Raw genomic sequence first — 20,142 nt, forward strand, 5'->3', positions numbered from 1 at the left:
CTTTTCTGCCCTATTTTTCAGAACTTGACAGTCGATGTTATTACTTCATAGAAACAGAAGACTGTCTGTTTGTATTCAAGTTTTTATTTATCAGCATAGAGCACCCTTCTGTGCTATATCCCCTGTCCCCATCTTGTGTTTGAAATTATTTTTGGATTAAAATGTTTGCTTATTCAAGACAGTCTGGCTTGCAGAGAGTCCTTAACAATCCCATATTAAAAGTGACTAATAACAGTAACTAATAACAGTGACTACACTCTCCAGATATGGTAAAAACAAAAACAAAACCAAAAAACATAAGCAAGGCAATACAAAGTACACCTTTGTGCAATAGGACAGCTTAGGCCTCAATGACGTCTCTGTTTGAGTTCATGACTTTGCAGGTCATTAATGCAGTTGGAAAGAGTTGCTGCAGTTGAAAATTTGACAGAAGCATCTTCACCTCTGTTTACTGCATAGAATTAAATCTCCAGTGGCATGAACTGGCACAGGTCCAGCACTAGGATTGAAGTGAACCAAGTGGCCTAAGCTGAGAATCTGAGGCTTTTTATTTTCTTTGCTTTGTTTACATAACACACTCTTAGAAAACTCATGACACTCTGTTTACTAGCGGGTCGGCAGCTGAGACTAATGTACTATGCAGTCTAAAAAAGGATAAAAATTATCTGCACTGGCTGCTTGGTAGCTGTGCTTTCTCTCTGGATATTTTGGCTGTTTAATTCTACTTTAAAAAATCTTGAAAGCTTAACCCATATTAGTGACAACAATCTGCAACATTTCAGTTTCAGAGACAAAGCCAAGCTTTGATTCAAATATGAAAAAAAAATCTCATAAATTATACCACCCCCAAGGGGAAAAAAAAAAAAGTTTCCCTTCCATCACAGAGATAAAAAGTGAATTAAGAGTCTTTTACAACGTGTATATCAAGTTTTGAGCTGATGCAGACTTAAATGGCTGAGTTATTGACCTCTGAAAAATGGAGTTTGTAATGGAAATACTGACAGACTATAAACTACAGCTATGCTACTGGGGAGGGGAAGGAAGGAGAATTCCGTAATTACTAGTACATAAAAATTGTTCTACTATTACTGTGATGGATCAAAAACAGTCAAATCAAATACAAACATGTCATTTCAAAAGCTAAAGCTACAGCCAAGTTTGTGGATACCATATGAGGCACCTTTTTAGCTTTGCTTTGTTCCCTTTCTTGTCACACCCTTATGTCTTCCCTGAAATGCTTAAGTGGAGTGCAGAAGACTGCAGATTTCTAAAGTGGCTAAGGTTCATAGAAAGTTCTGTTTGGCTCCCCTAAAATTGAATGGCACTCACTACAACACAGAGAGGAAAAAGACTAATGCTGCATGTGGGAAAGAAAAAATATAATAGGAATGTATGGATAAAAGAAGTGATTGGTAGAGGGTGAAACAAAAAAAAAAGCATTGGGAGAGTAAGTTTGTGGAGAAAACAATGGAGGTGATTGAGAAGTTCAGAACAATGACGTGATGGAGGTGAGTTACAGAGAGTTGGGCTCATTGGCAGGGGACAAAAGATGGAGCAGATTCATAAGTGACAGTTTGGATTGTTATTTCCCACCATATTCTGTGAATAAATAAGGACACTGAGATAAGGGAGAGACCACTTCAACCCAGAACTGCCACCATGAGGAAAGCTTTTTTTCCTATGATTGACGAGCTTGTTTTCCCTTTGAAATCCGTAATCTAAACTTACCCCAGTCTAGGAAAAAATGCGATGTTTTGTGAATGCTAAGACCAGTAAGATTATGTATCCATAACATAGCATACTTGATTTTTGTGAGTGGGATGCATCTTAAGAGTAGTCATGCAAACATGATGACAAATGATTGCATAGACAAATTACTGCTCAGTATGAAAAGACATTTTGTAAATAATTGTTCATTATTTACTGAAGGCTCTTGATCCTAGGCTTGAGAATAACGGCAAAAGACCCAAGCTCTGAGTTAAAAGTCATTTGACTTTTTAATTATTTTATTTTATTTTATTTTATTTTACATTATTTTATTTTATTTTATTTTATTTTATTTTATTTATTTTTATTTTATTTTATTTTACATTATTTTACTTTATTTTACATTATTTTATTTTAGTCATTCAATGGATTTTTAAGCACAAGGAAATCTTCCCAATCTTTCCAGTCAAAAAAAATATTTTGAATCCCAATAGTGATTATTAGGGGAAAAAAAAAAAGGAGGGGGGAGGAATTGTATGTGTTCTTCTGTTTTCTTAGGCAAACAATAAAAGCAGAAATATAGAATAAACGTTTATATAAATAAACACTATAATGAATTACTTCAACAGCATTAAATCTCTATATTTTGCAATAAAGTTTTGGTCTGCTGACTTCACAAAACTGTAACTGCAGCACCTCTAAAAATTCCCAACACTTACAAATGCAAAGAATCCACCTGAAGAAGTCTTTAACCCACAGTCCACTGGAGAATAAATTTTTTTTTTTTGACTCTTGCCTACAAGAAGCATATTGTTTTCTCTATTGTATGGGTATAGATATTTTTGCAAAAAGTATTAAATAAAAAAGAAACAAAATAATAAGCAGTAGTCAAAATAGCAGTAATAGCAGTAGCAAGAGGAGGCAGCTGACATGAGTAGATTCACATGTAATTTTTAACACTGAACATTGGCTTTATGCAAGCTTCCATCCATCCAATATTCAGCTGTAAATTCTCCTGAGAAAAAGTCTCTAAAGAAGCAGGGGAAATTATGGAGAAGAAAAAGAAAAAGACCAGATGACAAGACAGACACAATGTAAGGTTAAAAAGGTGAACTAAACAGGCAGCTTGAAGAATCTTTCTGCAGAACAAAATATAAACTAAAAGAAAAATGAACCTGAGGTCAAAACATTTTGTTCTACAAGACTTAAGGTTAATTAAAGACCTGTCAGTTTAAATATCTATGTTTTAAGAGGACAGTGTTGACAAAAGAAACAAGATCTTTTAGTACTAAAAGTGCTTGAATCTGAGGCTTAGATTTAGACTAGCCAGACATCTGCTACTGGTCTTCTCCTTTCACAACTGTCTACATGTGTTGGGTATCTGCTTTATCAGTCTTAAACTTGTCTCCGTACCTAAAACTGTGTGCTATGCACAGCTCTTACCTAGAGAGAGAAGTCACCTGCCTAAATTCCACTACATTCTAGAGTTTGGTGGAAAGAGACCCACACTCAACCTGTGTCCCCAGAGAGTCCTGGTCTGGTAATCACAACTGTAGTAAAAATGCACACATCGTTGTTTTGTTTCCAAAATGCCATTCCAATAGCAGAATAACCTGGTTTTAACTCCACAGGTGACATGTCTCCAGCTGAACCCAGGTCTCTCACTTCTAGTAAGATATTTGGAAAGAGAACAATCTTGAAGGTAGTGACGAGTTTCTAAAAATATAAATGCAATGTTTTGTGAATATTAAGACCAGTAAAATTATGTATCCATAACATAGCATAGCTGTATTCCCGCACTGATTTGGAAGGCCGTTCAGGAGTATCTGAGACACATTTTTCCTGTTGGGAAGTCCGTGGCAGTTCCTTGCTCAGTGTGTTCCCTGCAGCTGCACTGAGCCACTGACTCTCAGAAGGCTCCAGCTGCAAATTACCATCACTTCCAGTTTAGACCTAACTTGAGGTTAATTTAGGAGCCTTAAGGATTGTTATAAGGACTGTGAAGTTTGATAAACATGTATCAGGCCATTTGAAGTCTACACTATACTATGGTATTACTTCTTTATCTTTTATTGAGGGTGACAGGGCTTCTGATCTAGGTGCATCTTTGAAATGCCCAAAGTTAGAGGCAATGAATAAGGTCCCTTGATTTCCTATACAGTCAAAACATAAAGAGCTTCTTAAGGTCTTAACGTACAATGATATACATCTCAATAGTCATTAAGAGGTCTTCACAAATGTTCAGGTTTATCTCTATTTACCATTAGAAAGTTATAGTACACTACATAAGGTTGAGTGACAATGAAAAGGACACAAAGAAAATTTGCACTGGATGAAACTCAAAGCCTTGTGTTAGATGGATTTCTCCTCCTAGGCAAAGTTTCTGCCGAAAACTCTTACGAATAAGAAACTAATAATTGAGCACAATATAAATGTCTACAGTTTCCCAAAATGTAAATATCAGTCTTTCTAGTGAGTGGAATTTTGTTTTCTTTCATAAACACAAAGATTGGATAATAGATGACAGAAAGTCAGATTCAGCCGTGGAAAAATAGTAATAAGCCTGGGAGAGAGCAATTACATTAGATCTGACAACATGAGTAAGAGTCACAGACTTTTGGGGGAGATATAAAATGTGTTATTTCTTACTCTGGTTTCTTCTCTCTCAAACATAATACTTTGTTGGAAGTTGGGTGAATCTCAAAGGAAAATATCATTTAAATGGACAAATTTCTTCCATGTTAGAAGAAGAATACTGTTTCTTGATTATCAAAGAATTAATATTTGAGTAATAGCCCAAATATTAGTAGTGAAAATGAGCTCCTTAGCTGCATTCAGCTGCGAAATATCAATGTGCTATCAATGCCAAGTTGCAAACACCAAAAGGCTGGAAATTTGAAATCTCCATCATGGAAACAGATATTGAATAGCAGTTTTACTTTAAAAAATAAATGCATGAACAGTTTTCAGTCAGTTTTAATGTAGAATAGAACAAATGTTCTAACCTTGAAAGTTGTTGCAAATAAAACTGTCCTCTATCTGACAGCTCTTTTCAGCATCCACAAAAAGTCTCAACATCCAATCAGGCAGCTGTAGAAAAGCCAGATGTTCAAAAACAGTCAGCATATGCTTATTTTATTGCTTCATAGGAGGGATTCTGTCTTCTGAACTCCTTCTGTTTGAATATTTATTTTGAGAAGTTCACTTAGTCTTGCAAAGTCAACAAAGTTGATATAAGGTTGGAGAATAAAGAAAAATTATCATTAAAGCACAATTTATTTTGGAAAAGAAGTGTTTAAAACTATATTTATCCTTGTATAATTGCTTTGGGTTTGATGATAATTCTGACAGAAAAATAAAAATAATAATAAACATCTTTATTAGACATTCAAAAAAATAAATTACCTTTCAGATCTAAATGTTTCATCTTTTTTTATCAGTTGAACATCACTTCATGTTGTGTCAGTAGTACCCCTGAATAATACTAGTAAAAAGAGAATGAAATGAACGTGTTGGATTTGTAGGACTCAATAAAGGAAACTGAATGGTGCATTAATTGCTCAGTAGGAAGTGTGCAGGATAAAATAAATGCTTTAGAGAGGTTGTGAGAGTTGAAATTTCTAAATGTAGTTGGAATAAAAATAAAATGAAATTAATGGCTAAATTAGGTGATATTAAAGCTTTTATTTAGTGTTAACTAAATGGAATCAAATTTCTATTTTCTGAAAATACAGTATTTGGGATAAGAAATATACAGTTTTAACTAAGTCTTCCTATACAAAATAGGAAAGGAATACTTTAAAAAGTTTTTATTTATTTATTTTAATTCTGTGGGATTTCTCTTCATTTTTTAAAGTGTATTTTAAACTATTATTATTAGTGTTCTTCATAACTCTTACTTGTAAAAATAGGGATTTGGTATGTAAAAATGAATGAAGTAAGACATCAGAATACCTTCTACTTTTTCAACTTTGCCATTCAAATGATAAAAAAAGAAATAATCACCAGAATTAAGCTTGTCTTGTAAAACATAACATGTTTCTTATTAAACATAACAATTTTGAGAGGTAATATATATTTTGGTGAAATCAGTTCTGGAGTAAAAATGTCCATGTGTGTTTATTGGTGGATTTCATCAGAAGAAATGGTACTTTGTGAATGACAGAAGGGGTAAAGGAGGATGTTTTATGGCTTATCTTTGTAGGTATGTATAAGGAGAGAAGAAAGGGGGACAGAAAAAATGGGGTATTCTTATTACTAACAAATGTTTCCTGGTATTGTCAAGGATTACAGTGCAATGGGAGTATATCTGGAGAGATATGATGCTGGTGAGCTGATATGCGCATCTGGGTTTCCTTCAGACTAGCTCCCTCTCTGGTTGCCTGCATCGAATGCCCATTCATGTCTGGAGTAGTCTTGATATATTTCTCATTTTTTGGCCTGGTTTAATCTGAAAGAAATCCAACTTGTATCCTTTGAAACCTCTCTGAGTAAATGGGGAGGATGGAGAAATTTTATTCAAAAATGCATTCCTGATCTGAACAAAATGCTGCTAGCAGAGTGCCAGTGCTGCACACCTATCTCCTTGACCATGCATGCAGCAGGCCGCAGGGAGTGGAGGTGGTGCTTGGGACTGGGAGGTCAGTTCCCCCACACTGTTTATGGGGATTGCTGTTGTGCATGAGGGCAGAGATAGACACTGCTGACAGCCTCCTTCTAGCCCTAGTTAGATGTTAGATTCATGCATGAGGGTGGTGATATTTATTCAACAAAGGGAAAAAAAAAAAAAAAAAGGATTTCTGCCCCAAAACAAACTCATTTCATTTTGTGTGTTCAGTGCTGATACAGCATTTATCTACAGAAGAGTCATATGATGTCCTGTCGTGAGATTTCCTCCCCTGTCCATTACAACCACCCTGCTTCGGCAGCAAAGACAAAAAGGAAATTTCTCATTTAATTCTTGATTTATGGTTTCCGCACAGCAGTCACTGTTAATTATGGGACAGGGTATCTGTCATAAACACAGCCATATTGCTGAAGAAAGTAGGCTTGGGATGTCCCTGTGTTTGGCAATATTAGTTTAAACTTTCTGACTTCTAGGGACCCTGGAAGGGTTAAAGGTTGGAGTAATTCAGAGCAGCCCCAAGACAGCAATATGTGAGGCCTACTTTGTCTGGTAACTTGTTCCTTCTTTTCAGTGGTTCTTTTAGGGGCTTCAGCTGAGGTTTAAAAATCTTTTAGTTTGGCAAAAGCAATTACTTCTGAAACTGTGTGTTTGGGAGGTTTCAAAAAGTGGTACTGTCAGTAGTGCAAGTGGAAATTTGAGAATGAAATTCATCACAACACACGACATTGGCTTGGACTTTGGCTTTGCAAGTGAAAATCTTTCTAAGATTTGCTGCTGGCAATCTATGATATTGTGAGCAAAAAATACTAGCCCATCCCCGGTTTTATTTCTCTGTGTTTGCTTTGATTTTATAAAAGCCCCCTGAAGGGCTCATGCATCCACAAGAAAATCCAATTATACTCAAGAGTGAAGGAATTTCGGGCAATCCATCAAAAACCTCATTCCCTTTTCCCACCCCAACAGTAATTCTTTACTCTAATGATTACAGTCCTCTCTAGAACCTTCAAAACCTTCCTCACCAGAAATGTCTGGTGAAAAAATGATTTCTGTAGCATGTCCTTAAGAATAGTGCATCCACAGCACTCGATTTCATGGACAGAAGCAAATTCTAAGGCTGTGGCATTCCTACAAGGAAATTTCTGCCATATACCACAGAGCTGTTCTATGAGTGTTTTTGCTGACATCAGCTTCTCATATGCCTCAGTTTTTCAAATATCCAGTGAGAAGTTATCATGGGAAAGCACAGGTTTGTCTCTATTACAGATAACAAATTGCCCTGTTGCTTAATTCATTATTTTCAGAAGGTTTCTTGCAGAGTCCTAATAATCATCCCACCCAGAATGTGGTTATGAGTCAATTGGCTTTGATGTACACTTAAAAAAAAAAAAAAAAAAAAAAAATCAGCCCTTAACATCGCAGAAAATGCATGAAAATTTAAAAAATGTTGAATGATGAGAAGTCATTTTCTAATGGTAATAACTATATCTGCACCTGGAAAATATCATTTATTTTACTTTTGAAATGAATCCGATAAAAAAATAAATTTACATTTGCACTCAATATTATTTCCAACCTACAATATATTTCACCTAGTTACTGAAAAGGTACTTCTTCATATACATCCCCTGTGAGATGAAGCAGAACTAATCAATTGAGTATAATAACAAAAGAGACAGATTTATCAGTTCATTTTACTCAGCTGGAATGATTTGTGACTAGGACAGAAAAGTTTAAAATGGAAAAAAAAAAAAAAAAGTTTATTATGGCTATGTTCTGAACTAGACTAGAGGTATAAAAGCTTCTGCCAATAAGTCGACCTGAGGCATCCAATTCATCGTGCATGAATTTAGACCTTGTTTTATTATAAATATATTACTAGGACTTGCTTTCTCCTGCTGGAATCAGCAGCAAAGGTATTTCCTCTGGAGAGTTCCTCAAGCTGTACCCCTTGCTGTGCTATCTGGGAGATGATTCCACTGTTAAGAAATCCATGAGAATCTTGCCATTGACGTTAGTGAGTGTTACATCACCTCCTTAAATCAGAGCTGAGTGCAGCAGCCTACTGCTGAGGCTCAAAGTGAATTGAGCACACATAAAACCAGCAGATCATGGCAGAGTCACTCTTGGACCATGTTGCAACTTTGGAAGGATAGAGAAATCTTCTGAATGTGGCTGGCTGCTTCAAGACTTGTAATTCATGGGCAGAGTGATATCAAGAGTTCAATCTCTTCTTGTAAAGTGATAGATTATGCTTCCTGATTCTGCGAGCAGAGCTGACATGGTCAGATCATATATTGACTGTTCTGGACCCCAAGACAGGGTGACTGAACACAAATTGCCTATAGGAATCATCTTTGGTCTCTGCCAATTCCCAAGTTGAACCTAGGGGTGATTTGGGAGACTGTTCATATCAAAACTCTTCAGGAACTGCTCTATCAGTGTTAAAATGCAATGGTCCAATTGCTGCTCTTACACCTCTGCCCTGTCTCTGTTTAATTTGTGAATGGAGATGCACTCAAAAAGCCTTAGTAGCTTTCCATAGGGGTAGCTGTATGCAAACTCTAGGTCTGAAAGCCTCCATGGAAAGCAGCATACCATGTCAGGTAAGAGCAGGCACTGTCAGTAGCAGCATGGACACATCACTGAACTAATGCAGCCACGCAGACCTGGCTAACCTTCCTGGTCTGGAACATGGGCAAAGCAAGCTCAGGATCAGTCGTCCTGGCTCACCTGTAGGTATATCCCTAGAGTGAGAAGAAGCAAGTGGAAAACGTTTTTCTGTGATGTTACTAGGTGTGGAGATGTTTATATCTAAACTAATAGCACACAAAGCTGAGCTGATGTTTACAGTTGGTTGGTGTCTCCCACCTGAGATCAGTGGAACTATTTCTGTTTGATACTGGTGTGACTGAGATCAGATGTCAGCTTAATGCAGAGCTGAGAACTTGGAGAAGGGTGTAAAATGTGGGCAGAGACTAATCGCCCACCTAAATTCTGACTTAGTGTTACTAAATCCTTATGAGGATGGTTATTATCAAAAGCAGAAGTCACTTTAAACAATAGAACTGCATTTAAATTTCATTAAAAGCCAAGAAATGAGGGATGTAGAACTTCTAGAGAGGGTCCAGCATAGAGCCACAAATACGATAAAGGGATTGGAGCATCTCTCTTACGAGGAAAGACTAAGCAAGCTGGGCCTGTTTAGCCTAGAGAAGAAGAGATTGAGAGGGAATTTTATCAATCTGAGGGGACAACTTAAAGTGGATGGGGTCAGACTCCTCTCAGTGGTGGCCAGTGATAGGACAAGGGGTAATGGGTATAAATTGAACCACAGGAGATTTCGTCGCCATATGAGGAAGAACTTCACAGTGAGGGTGACAGAGCAGTGGAACAGGCTTCCCAGAGAGGTTGTGGAGTCTCTTCTTTGGAGATATTCAATATTCAAAACCCTTCCAGATGTGATCCTGTGTAATATGCTCTAGGTGACCCTGCTTAAGCAGGGGGGTTAGACTAGATGATCTCTGGAGGTCCCTTCCAACCTCAACCATTCTGTGATTCTATGAAGTTATATCAAATTTAATCCTCATTCTCCTTAAGCTTCTAAGACTCGTAAAATGTCATCCTTATTCATTTAAATTACAGTTATCTACTTTATTCAGGTGTCTTTTTTCAAGATTGGTTGTGGATACAAATTTATTTCCTTGGAAAGGAACACACCTAAACAAAAAACATATTTAAAAAAAAAGTGGTAATAATTCATCTGAAGTTAGAAATACATGCAAAGGAGCAAGATTTCTAATACACTTGTTCCACACAACTTTTGACAGAGTTAAGAAAGAAAATCTTGTATGTGAATATACATGTACATATATAATCATTTATTGGGATTATTTTTTGTGATGCATTAGTCTGCTGTAGTCAGCATTCTTTATGGAAGTCTGTACTTCGAATTTGAGAGCATTAATTTCAAAAGAGCACCCTCCACTGACGATGGTTTTTTAGGCTGGACACCTGAATTCCCTTATGAGATGCTTTTCTTCCAGGAAGTGCAAGCATAAAAAAGGAAGTGAAAGAATACTTACAGATTTCTGGTATTTCCTTATTAATTTTATTTAGGATTCAAGACAAAACAGTCTGTGATCCTCATATGATATAAACAGCATTTGGTTCTGCTTTTGTTGAGCCCAAATGATATGAATAAAGAGGGAAAGAGAATATGTCCAAGTGCTTAAGACTCACAGTAATTCTTCAGCACAGCTGTCGAAAGATAGCAGTACTAGGAATGAAGCCCTCTTAAAGAAGGGAAATATTACAATGGTCTAAAATACAAATCACATCTACACTTAGAGTTAATTGGCAGTGCTAAGTGGAAGTCAGCAATACTTGGCTGATTAACAACATCTGATTCACCATTTAATGCGGAAAAGAGGAAGAACTGCATTAGTTCTGGAACAGGCTCCCCAGAGATGTAGTCACAGCACCAAGCCTGTCGGAGTTTAAGAAGCATTTGGACTGTGCTGTTGTCATATGGTCTGAATTCTGATTTTTGGGTAGACCTGTGTGGAGCCAGGAGTTGGATTCGATGTGGGTCCCTTCCAACTCGGGATATTCTATGATTCTAGTTCACTAGAAGAATTAATACAATATAGGATTTCTTTTTCCTCCAATACTAGGAATCATGTAACATCCAAGTGAGAGGTTCGAGGACCACAAATCTGGACATTTGCTCAGCATCATACTGCCTGCTAAGGGTATGACATAACTTTAATCACGTAAACAACATTTAAGTGTTCTTTAAGGAGGGAACAGGTGAATTCAGAGTACTGCCCTGGAAATACTTCTTTACACCCCTTCTCCCAATTGCCATCATAAGTCACTAAGAAGATTCTCCTGTCTTCTCACTTTGTGCTCAGTTCTGATTTTCTAATGAAGCAGAATCAAACACAGAAACTTAAATTTAGTGAAAACTTCAATGCTGTTAAGTTTTATCCTGTTACGTACAGGCATCACTAACAGTGCCATCACCTGCAGTCAGAACAAAGCTTTGTTTATAGGTGTAGAAGATCCAGCAAAGGAAACCCAAACTAAGCTTAACTTCTGCTTTTGTACAGAGGACAATTTTCCAAACACAGAGGGAGTGGTTAACTTAAGTAGGTGGTTAGAAAGAGTTACAAGTACGCAATATATTTAAAAACAACATACAGAATTAAAATATCTTGATTGTTCCATAAAGTCAAAAATAAAACTCTTACAAAATTATATGGGCATAAAAATAACCTTAACTTAGACATTTTATTGTTTTGTTAACTCTGTCACATTGTCCCATAAGCATTTGTTATGAAGATAAAACTTCATGAGCTTGACTTATGGATGAAATTTGATAAGGTAGTAAGTGTGAATTATAGACTAAAGATTGGTCCCTTATAGTGAGAAATATAATAATATATAAAATACATGATAATAAATCAATATATTATTTAAGAATATATCCATATATATTTATACATATTACGTAAAATATAAAATGAAAAATACATTTGTTTAACCATCATAATTTAATTCAGAAGTGGTGTATTGTAGCTGTGGTATATCTTTATCCATCTTTTTATACTTCTGCAAATATATAGCAGCTAACATCAATTAAAACTAATTACACCTCAAAACTCATTAAGAGTCAATATTCTACAATGTTTCTAGGAGTCATATAAACCAATTAACAGTCTAATTTTCACCATGTGTTTGTGTCCATTTACTCTTTATTCTATTTTAATCTTGAAAGAAATAATAAATGAAATACTATGGTAGAATCCAACATAAGATTAAGACTATCTTTAGAATTTATTAATGTGACAAAAAGCCCAAATAAAAAATGCTCGACAGTTTTAAAAGGAAGTCCTAAAAATTATTAAAGTCAATTTAAGGCCAGTCAATTAAATTCTCCAATAAATTATCCTATGACACATTCTGTGCCCAGAGCAGAAACCCTGCCAATGCAATGTGTGGTAATTTAAAATCTGACCAAGGAATTATGGCTTATGATCCCTATTTGAAAGACTGCTTATGCATAGCATATGGGGAGAAAAAGCAGAGTAGCCCTCATGACAAAAGCTAGAATCCATGTCTTGCTATTTGTTATTGCCAGATGCTTGTGCTCTCAGCCTAGTAAACCTCAGCTTCTTTTTGCAAAGCAGAATTACCAGAATAAATGGCACTTTTATTGTGAAACAGCTGCATATGCCTCAGGTAGTTAGAAAACACAAGTTTGCATCCTCTTTAGGCTAAAGAACCATGAAACCCATGAGAGTATGCAAACCATCCTGAAGTATGAAAATTCATCCCGAGTAAATGAGATACCCAGTGATTTACTGAATACAAGGGAGAATGTCCTCACTCTTTTGTCAAAGCAGAGTAGCTCTGACCTCTCTTTTGAAAGGTAAAACTTAGAAGCCTAAATACAAGAAAAGACCACAAATCTTGATCTTCTGCTGGCACTGCTTTCCTTTAAAGCAAAATTAGCACTTATGTTCATTCTTAATGAACCTTTTTAGCTTACTATGAAATGTGATAAACACTATAGATTCAGCAGTTCTTCCAACCCAAATATTAAGGTTATGTACCAATGTCAATATATAGATTTAATTTAGCATCTATTTTATTGGTCTAGCAAAGCTGAACCTTCATCTCTTAAATGGTCTTCACAAAGATAAGGATGTCTTGGGTGGGACTCAAGCACCCAACTGGAGATGTCTGGATACCCTAGAATATCCTGGCCTAGTTACCTAGCCTGCAGGAAACTTTACAGAGGGCTGGAATCTCCCCAGGGATCTCTGACACTTCTGCCAGGGACTGTTGCTCCAAGGATCTATGGTACCCTAAATAGCACTACACAATTATAATGGACCTAAATAGTCCTCTTTGCTTCTTAACATGTACATTTTTTTAATGGAATGGTAATATCTAGTAAATTCATGTACAGGACCTGATAAATTTGCTAGGACTGAGGATTATTTTTTGGCCAAAATTGACATAACAACATATTTTTTGTTTTTCCTTCTTTGGGTAAAAGATAAAGAAAATCTCAGAAGAATGACGTAAGACTTTTCTCATCTTAATCAGTGAAAAAAACACAGCCAGGTTTGGTTGGCTTATGGGAAAAAAATAAAAATAAAAATCAGCATTTAATTTATTAGTCAAAATTAAAACTGAAGATGACATGTAAAAAATCTGAACACAACTTCTCTTCCCGGAAGTTTTTATCAGGCTACCTACTCTCCATACAGCTTAATATTTTCAACTCTGTGCTGCTTCTTTCTCATACTAATTCATCTTGAAGGAGGTACTCACTCTTGGGTTGTTAAGAATTATTATGCAGATATTTTATAAGAAACAATACATTACAAAATTCAAGTAGGGGAGAGTCTTTGTTACTGCACTAAAACACACACACACAAAAAGAGAGCATTTCACTGCTGTTCCCTTCAGATATTTTTACTCAAAATCAAGCATTTGTTTCTCTATAAAGGGATTGCTGGATGAGCTGGCCATACAGGTTGCAATGGTTCACTCTGCTCTGGCAGGAGGAACACAGCCCTGTATTTGTACTCTGGCCCTATTGTAAGTGCCTTACTGGCATTAATCCCAGCAGTGTTGCTCCATCTAAGCTCTCAGGAGCCTTGTGGAACAGCCTTGTTAAACCTCTGGGGAGCCAATAAAAGAAGCACCTTCTCTTTTTAAGCTCTTCTGAATGAAGAAGGGACATAATGTTTTCCCTAGACTTGTTCTACAGACCACACCGAATCCATTAGGTTCGGTCATTCCCTATTCCCCACCTGATGTTGGGAGTAGACAAATGATTTCTATAGAGTCAGTAAAAATGGCAAAGCCATGGATCTTCTCTTCCTTTTTGGAAGCCAATACGAGGCTTGAAGAGAGGAGCACATTCCTTCATCGCCTGACAAAATAGCAAAAACCTTTTTGAAAATCCAGGTTGACTTTCTCTGCACCTCTATCTGTGCACATGTATATGTGTAAGATAATTATATGCAAATATTTTCTGACTACATGAGTCTGTTAACCATATGTACATTAAAATCATTTAGACTTCTACAGAGGCTATTTTTATCTTTGTATTCTGAAGAACAAATAACCTATAGTTCCTTATGTACAAATCTATCAATTAGAGGTAATTATCTGGATGGGGGAAAAACAAACAACAAACAACAAACAAACAAACAAACAGAAAACTTTTTTTAGACAGTGCCACTAAATATGATTAAACTATAAATGGAGGTGGCACAGAGTAGTGCTCCAGCACACAGGTATGACTGCAGAGTACAATGCTTCAGAGCTCTCTGAAGGCTGCTTGGCTGTACGTACTCCACTGTGAGGTACCAAAATGAAAAGTAACCTGTCCCTCACCTCCATCTGTTGGCAAACTGTATGATGGGTGGAAGTGCTCTGAAAAGTGTAATTAATCTTGCAAAGTGATGTGCTACATTCCTATTCTGCTGTGCTTAAACTCTCGCTACCTCAAGAATTGTTGCTCTTGTACATATTCTTCTGGTACAAACAGACTTAAACTGTGATTTTTATGCCTTTTATTAATGGAAGGAGTACAGCAATGTAAGTGAAAAACATGCTGTTTCCACATTTGCAGTGGGGACAAAGTATGTTTCCAGCCCACCTACTCATGACAAAGCCTACTCTTCAAACCTCTTTCCTTCCTGTGTCTGTAACAAAACCCTCCAAAGATATGCCACGAGGTTCAGATTCACATTCTGAAGCTTTCAGGCTTTACATTATCGGCAACCTCAGCTTACTCCACTGCAAAGACTGGAGGTCAATGGGGAACTTGTTTTTTGCCTTTGTATTCTAAAGTTTGAAAATTCTTTTCTTAGCATTGTCTCCCTTGTAACGTGTAAAGGTTCACATATTAATTTAGATCCAGTTCTAGTTAAAATTCACTAATATCTGGCTAAATGTAAGTATACTGACTACTGTAAGTACCATAATGTATTCAAAATATTGTCTGACTGAAGCAGTAATATATATATCAATTCTATAGTATTAAAAATCAAGATGCCAACTTTGTCCAGTCATAGTAAATAGACAAAACTATTTATTTGTTTATTTTTCAGGGAAACAATTTTTATTTTGTACATGGTGAGAGAACTCTGAAGTTTCCAGCTAATGGCTGCTTGAAGGTAAGTAGCACAGTTCCCCTGTGGGAGCTGGGATTGACAGCGCTGCTTTGTCCTTGTGCTCCAGAGAGCAAAGTGATTATATTTACAACACAGGGCTAGGAGAAGATGGGGACAGAAGAAATTGGGGAAGGAAAGAAGGGGTCTGTGGCTCCTTATTGTGGTAGCAGAGTAACATCTAAGCCTGACATAAAATTTGGAAAAATTCTCCTGACTTATCAATATAGCTGGATGTCTAACTTTGCTCCAACATTTTGTACTTTCCATCTTTGTCAGAGTGTGGCTCCCTAGTGACATCTTGCTAGCAATACTAGCTGTTCTCAATCCGCCTCTTTTAAGAACTAAGTTGTGATCAATTGCCACCACACTGGTTCCTCCTAAGCACTTGGGACAATCCAAATTGAAAAAAAAAAAAAAAAAAAAGCATCAACAACCAGACACTGACTAACAGAGCTCCTACATCAGAGTGAATGTTGTTCCAGACAGAGTCTTGGTCTGCTACTGAGAACTGGAGCTGGCAGATATAAAAATGCCTACCTGTACAAGAACCCAAACATGTGTCTATCTGAAGCTGGGCACAAATCGACCCTAACTTCACTTAATATCGAAGAGGCAAAATGAGAAAAGACAGCATTCTCCGATGATACTCATGCGTTTTCAACATGTTTTTTTATTCCTGAGGAGAAATGTAACAAATAGAATGGCTCACAATTTGGACACCAGAAAAGATCTTACACTGACAAGCAGTAAATATAATTCCAAATAAGAAAACTGAGTGGCTGATTTATATATAAGACTGAGTATGAATCAATTAATATAGATAGAAGCTAACTTTGAGGAAAGATACATGAGGAATACTAAACAGAAAAATTGCCTATATTCCTATTGCCTATATTCCTGTAAGGCAAAATTTATGAATCTGTTACTGCTTATAGCTATTGACTGAAAATAGATACATAAAGTCAGACTTAGCTCTTGGAAGTTTATTTCCCTGAAGTTAGTTTATTTCCCTGAAGTTAGATATCTGGTCTAAGTTAGTCAGTTGCACTACTTCAGATTGTCAGTCTGTTAGAGAAAAAATAATGTAGGGCGTCTGAATGTGCCTCTAGTGACCTGATGTATATGTATGCTCCTGAGTACATATGTGAACCAGAAGTCTTACGCAGATAATGTGTCCTCTTTGTCTATGTAGGTACCAAGTGAAGATGAACTACTTAACTTCAAGATTAGTCTAAACCTAAGAAGAATCCTGCTCTGAAACGCTGTCATGATAAAAGGTGCATGAAATAATTATGTGATCTTCAGATCTGTTTTAGAGAGTTGTAAAAACATGGGGAGGTGGCAGAAAATTTACTGATGTAATAGTATCTTTGAAGTGACAAAAAAGTATTCTTTCAGTCTGGTAGGCTAAACCTCTGGTATAGATTGAATTCGACTAGGTAGGATCAGTCAAGTCTGCTGAGTATGTGAAATTCTTAGCTTACTTTGCTAGGGTTTTAATGAGGAGAACAGAAACATCTTTAATCAAAACCAGAAATATCTGAACAGAACAATCTAAAATGAGCTCACATTTTTGCACTCTTTATTAGCTTGTTTCAATTTGGCTTTGGTATTATATTTATATATCAAGAACATTTAAATTTGAAAACACCAGCAGAACTCCACAAAAAGTGGAGTGTTTATCATTTTTAATTTGAATTAAATTTTCCAAATATTTTTTTTAATCCCTGCAAACTACATAGCCAATTAAAAACACATTCAAACTGCAAAGTAACATTTCAGAGGCATGACCTTCCATGAAGATATTTTTTTGAACAAAAAAGAACAGTTATAAATATTCATCAGCTTAATGTCACATCCCTACATACACATATGTGTCCCTTCAACACTTTAACTTGAGCAAAGGTATTATTTCCATTCATCCTGAATCGTATCTCTGCAGAGAAGAGGAACACTCCTCTCTTCTTATCTGTGATAAATGGAACACACCAGTCTCATCATTCTGGCATCATCTGAGGCAAATATTGGATTATCTCAGTGAATTGTTTGATTTTACTTGAGCAAAATGTAACAAATCAATGTTGTAGCAGTATTCCTTCTGACTGCACAACTGAGGGCTGATTAAGACAAAGCATAAAAATTGGGGACCATTCTTTGGAGCATAAAAAGGTATTACTGTAGTGTCTACAGTCACTGAAAGTTCATTCTAATATTCAGCATTCCCTGGAAGCATTCATACATACAAGAGGAATGGAATTCAGAGTATTTTTTCATATATAGTATGTAGTTAACTGTGTTGCCTTCAGGAAGGAAGCAAAAACAGAAGACATAACTCCCAGAGCAACTGAAACACACGAGCAAGTAATGACTTAGTGTGCATCAGCAGACGTTTGATAACTGTGCATAGCCACGATCTTATCCTGACAGGATGCAGAGTATTATAGTTTTATTTAACCCTCTTTTATTGCACACTAAGCTAAGCCTTGCAGATTCTGAGAACTATGAATATATATGAATATTCATGAAAAATCACCACAGCTGACATGAAATAACAGCATAATTTGTCAGGGTATCTGGGCTGTTGCATTCATTTACTAATGGCTGCAAAGTCTTGCCATCCTAAGAAAAAAAAAATATCTAAAGCAATACTAAGACTGGATTAATCCCAGCTTCCAATTACATCACCCTATCAAGGAAAAAAAAAAAAAAGAATTATTTTGGTTTCTCAGAATTTGATGAGATCAGGAATTAGTCCATGCATGACCAGAATTTTTATTCTTGCTGAATAAATAAACTAAAATAAATGAGAATTAAGAGTTATACAGACTTCTCAATTTATATTTCTCAGCTATCCTGATATATTCACAAATGCTTCTTTCTTAATGCAGCTGCTCATTTGCTGATTGCACGTGCCATATTTAAAGTCTTTACAGATATTATTGCAGCTGGAATGGAAAATTTTCCCCTGTACTCACAGAGGAGTTTCATTTGTGAAGAAAATGAATGAAGTTTAAATAGCTAAAAGTGATCTAAATAACTAACATATCTGATCCCACATCCAACTCATTTAACACAAGATAATACAGTGACAGTATTACCACAGAAGTTTGGTAATGAGAAGGGAGATTTTTGATTTTCCAGGCTGGCTGGTGGCAATCCACATGTGCTCTAGATGAAACACTGAAATCAGGCAGTCATACTGTTGACAAGTTAGCCGTGCTTCCCTACTCTAAAACCCCTGTGGGTTTCAATGAGACTATTCATGCAGTCACTTAATTTATATTACGAATTGAGTGAAGAATCTGGCTCTTAAATTAATTATCAGTTTGATTAAGTTTGTCGTATCATAAGCCTGTGGGACCGTCAACACCTTAGTTGCACAGGTTTTATAAAGAAAAATTATACTTTTTATGTTCTGGTTCAACTTTGGAAATAAAGTCAATAAATTCAGACTCTCATCATCCCTAGTTAGTGACTCCTTTGCAGGATTCATTTTCAATAAAATCTCACTTAGCAAAATACTTGATTTACAGTCAGAATTTTTAATAGCAAACTTAACTGAGTTGTGCCTGTTGTGTTGACATTGACTATGACTTCCAATTTAATTTTAAATTCTCTCTCTTCATGTAGGAAGTACTAGAAGTTTGGAACAGAGAAAAAAGTTCACATTAAAAAAACGTGTCCCTTAGGACTCAAGCAAAGGAATAATAATGAAAAAGCAATAATAAATCACTGGAACACCCATTTATTTGGTACATGATGTAGTGTCAAACAGTTGGGGATTTTCCTGGATACAGTTTGAATTCACTCCCTTATGTTCTTTGTTACCATGAATCATGTTAAAAACATATCTTTCCCCTTGAGATAACAATAAGAAGAGCAATGGGAGCAGCATTTGAATCTGCTGAAGTCAACAGTCTTATTCTGGTGGGAGCAGGAATTAGCAGGAGTTAGGGCCACCATCTGAGCAAAATTATTGCAGTTCAGTAACAGTCAGTGAGCAAGTACCTGCCCTCACTGTGCATAGCTTGAAAGTGCTTTTTACCTTAAATAATTGAAGAGAAGTTGCAAGAAAATTACTTAACAGAAGAATTGAGTAGGGACTGGATTATTCAGCAATTGTTTACAATTAATTGTTTATCACTCCAAAAACAATAGGGATGAGAGAGGACAAAGCTCCACTCTAAAATAATTTGTCATATTTGGCATATCTTAGGCTGAAATTCTACAGCACTGTGGATGAAGAGAATTTCTCACTGTATTCCAAATTTTGGTAAGAAAATACTTTTTATTACAATACCCTAAGATTAATTTCACAGACGTTTACATTTATAGGCCAATTTAAGCAATAAACCATAAGTTTTATAACAGTAGGATAACATTTTAGACACAATGATCAATCAATAATATATAAAATATGCACGAAGGCTTGTCCAGCTAAGGTATTATGGCAATGTATTCCAAGAATAAAACCTAGAAACTTTTGTCTTAACTCTGCATTATTCAAAGTTGACATAACTTCAAGAATGCAGCTATTGATCTGTAAATATTTTGTCTCTTGTATAACAAATATTGTTAAACACACAGAGCTTCAATTTAGAGATTATA

General features: G+C 36.0%; 1 long non-coding RNA gene across 1 annotated transcript in view; it reads left to right on the plus strand.

Annotated features, from left to right (window-relative positions):
- Window positions 1–10,041: 10,041 nt before the first annotated feature.
- Window positions 10,042–20,142, plus strand: part of LOC308192293 — a 30,261-nt gene continuing 20,160 nt past the window's right edge. The window contains exons 1-4 of the long non-coding RNA XR_013948706.1: window positions 10,042–11,085; window positions 15,472–15,537; window positions 16,727–16,811; window positions 19,751–19,807. This is a non-coding gene — a long non-coding RNA (uncharacterized lncRNA). The remainder of the gene's footprint in view (window positions 11,086–15,471; window positions 15,538–16,726; window positions 16,812–19,750; window positions 19,808–20,142) is intronic.

Source organism: Anser brachyrhynchus (assembly GCF_964034855.1).
Source record: "Anser brachyrhynchus genome assembly, chromosome: 3".
Taxonomy (NCBI): Eukaryota; Metazoa; Chordata; class Aves; order Anseriformes; family Anatidae; genus Anser; species Anser brachyrhynchus.